This window comes from Lissotriton vulgaris, chromosome 5 (genome assembly GCF_964263255.1).
Source record: "Lissotriton vulgaris chromosome 5, aLisVul1.2, whole genome shotgun sequence".
Taxonomy (NCBI): Eukaryota; Metazoa; Chordata; class Amphibia; order Caudata; family Salamandridae; genus Lissotriton; species Lissotriton vulgaris.
In genome coordinates this window covers 419,300,712-419,303,915 of record NC_141693.1, presented here as the reverse complement: position 1 = coordinate 419,303,915, position 3,204 = coordinate 419,300,712, and positions in this window count along the sequence as shown.

Here is a 3,204-nt window from a genome sequence, read left to right as displayed (position 1 = left end):
GAGTTTGCGCTCTAAAATTCTCCCAAAAAAAAACCCATTGGCAATGCAATAGGTCTCGCTTTTGTTTAAGTTAAATCAATTTGCTTTGCTAAAGGTATCGTTTTATATATTTGTATTAACTATTGTGTGTTTGTGATATGTTGTGATTTTATGTTCTTAGAATTGTATTTGTTAGCTGTGTAGTAGTTTAAAGCATCGTTTAGTAGGGGAAGTGCAGTGTTTAAGATTTAGGAAGGTGAATGATTAGAAGAATAGCATGAGGGTTAATGAAGTATAGTGAGGATTAGACTACTATGTGGCAGAAGAAAGGTGTGGGGGGAGAGTAAATAGGGAGAAGGAAGAAAGTGTGGAGGAGTTTAGTGTTGTTTTGAATGTAGAAAAGTGTGGGGAGCGGTATGAGGTAGAAGGAAGGATAGAGTAGTAGAAGAGCAGTAGGTGTGATATGTAATTTTCTCATTGTCTCTCTCACTACCTTGCGCCCGTGCACACAAACAGTGAGTGACGTCGTTGTTGATGGGTGAGTTTGTGTAACTTTGGAAAAGTCGGGAGGGTGAATGATGTATCACTTTTTCACCCTCCTGACCCTCCCACTTAAAGCCCCGTCCTTGCCATCACAATGCACGGAGGCTGTAGGAGGCAAGACCTTACTGATTGCATTTAAAAAGTGAACAGAACCCTAAAGGGTCTCTTCGAACTGACCTATACATCAGGACTCCATAGGTGCAGCTGAAGAGAGGTGTTTTGGGGTGCTACTTATGTTGAGACTACATTCATTCAGTACAGTTTTTTTTTATTTGCCATCGATCTCTGGAACGTTGGTATTTTTCACTGTCGTTTGTCAGATTATAATTTTTTTAACTTTTTCCTCCATATTTTACTTCCATTTTAGACAAATAGTTGCCGGCCTGGATTGCCTCCAATTATGACCATGAAAGAAAGGGAAAACAATCTTGATGGCTTTGGGCTGAAAACCGGTCATGTCGCGCCTGTCAAACTTGACTCAAAAACACAATAAATCCTTTAAGACGACGATCCCATAAAAGGTAGATGGTGAATTGAAGCTTTAGGGAGGCGATACAGGTTTGAAAAGTGGGTGACTGCATTAAAGCCTATGGAGACATTTTGTTAGTCAGGCGGATGACCAGAAGTTAATAGCATTTGACAGGTATCTTATATGGGCACCTACAGAGACAGGCTTGTTGTGGGGTTGCCCAAGGCAGGTGCCTCGAATTCAGTCCTGGGATGTCTTGTGCAGACCCTCGGCCCACTAGTGGAGCAGATCTCCGAGGCTTGGATCTGGCCTCTGAACTTCAAAGCCCTATTGGCTGCCGTGCACATCACTACATTGAGACAACTTCCACTCCGGTTCAGCCGAGCCTGGCTCCTGGCCCCAACGCTCGGGTCACCAGATTTTGAAAACAAGCTCATTACAAAAAAATAGATTTGGTACTACAGTTTGGACTGACTGAGGGTCGTATAAAGACTTCATTAAAAAAGCTTACCAACACAAATTTAAAAGTAGGCAGGACAAATGAATGCTACTTATAAATACAGTATCATCGGTTTTAATTACATTGCTTTTCCGATAAGGGTGGACAGCTAACCATGTACTGAAACACATTCAAATTGGCATAACAGGAACAGAAAGCAGGGTGCACCGGCGGACGGTGTGATATTGGTGGGGGGGAATCAAGACAGATCCCATTCACGGTAAACACAAATGGTAAACACAACCAGACACTGGAATTAAACGGATAAGGGGTGCAGGATGGAGGCACGGGGTGTTAAAAATATTAAGTCTATCTCCTGGACGGGGATTGAAATTTTCAGCAACGCTATCAGAGGCACGGAGGAGACTCATCTCGATGGGACTTTATAAACGCAGCACGGGCTCACCTTGAGGATCCCCCCCCTTCCATCTCTTCCGTCAGGGGTTTGTAAGGGCCGATGGTGTAGGGGTAAGTGCCGGCCGGCATCTGAAAGTTGTCGTTATCCATGGAGTCAGAAGACGGGTATGGGGCCTGCGGCTCTAAAGTTTATAAACATCCCACTCAACGCATCCCATGCGTTTGATTGCGCAGCACTGAGGCTCAGTGAAGGGGGTCGGGGGCGCGGTACACGCACATGCAACAGGCGAAATATAACTTCAGTCAGAGGCAGGGAGAGGGAGGTGCCTTCCCAAACATGGCCCTGGTGCTCACGAAACCACTGCCAGTAAAAGAGTCTGCGATGGGGGAAGTACAGTGAAATCGCGGCACTTACACATAATCTCAGAGCCGCTCTGGGACCTCTGGTTTAACCACACATGTGTTGAAATCACCAAGCAGTGCTAGCCGAAAATAGGGGCAGCATGGATAGAGCGGGGACGAGCGGTGACCTCGAAGAATATTGTCGTTAAATGCTATACTAGTACAGGCGGACGAGGGGCAGCTGGACGTAGAGCCGTAGAGGACATACAGAGCTGATCAACACACAACAAACAAGCTTTGAGACACAGAGAGCACGTGGCAGAGAGAGGCAGGGGGAAAGCGAGGGCCAGATACAGTAGAGAGAGGGCGGAGCGCTTTAGATTGTGCATATAAGCACCCGCAGTGAACGCTAGAAGCACACACCCCTACGTCACAGGAATAAAGATGACGCTGGCCTGTCCAGATGGGCCATCCTAAAAGTGGGCAAGGTGGTCACCCAAAAGCCCGGTTTTCAATCATACACCCGCGTTTAACATAAACGATGATGCGTGCCAATTGAAAACAAGGGCGCGGCTTAAAGCCCCTTCCGAAACTGTATTGATTCGAAAAGGCCCTCGCATGGCATTAGGAGCACATGCGTGCTGCTAACGCCAGGCGAGACCTAAAAAGGGTTACACAAAGGAAAAATTATTTATTCACTCTAATTGCCGTGGAGTTATAAAATGCAAACCACCTTCCTACTGTATTAGACCCAGTGTTTTTCTGTGGGCTTAATATATATCAATGGCGCACACAAGCAACATGAGCTATGCTGTTTCGCTACATTCCTCAAGAGTCATGTGTACCTACACAAGCAATTATTTCAAAAGTGACACAGCATTCAGGGACAGCAGTCATGGCCAAAGATTGACAGTATTTACAGATGGGTTGTGCTCAACTGGGATAACGAGCAGCACTCAGCCTCCCTCAGGGGGCCTTTCTGCCTAAAGTCCCAGGCCCAATCTGAAACTTGCTC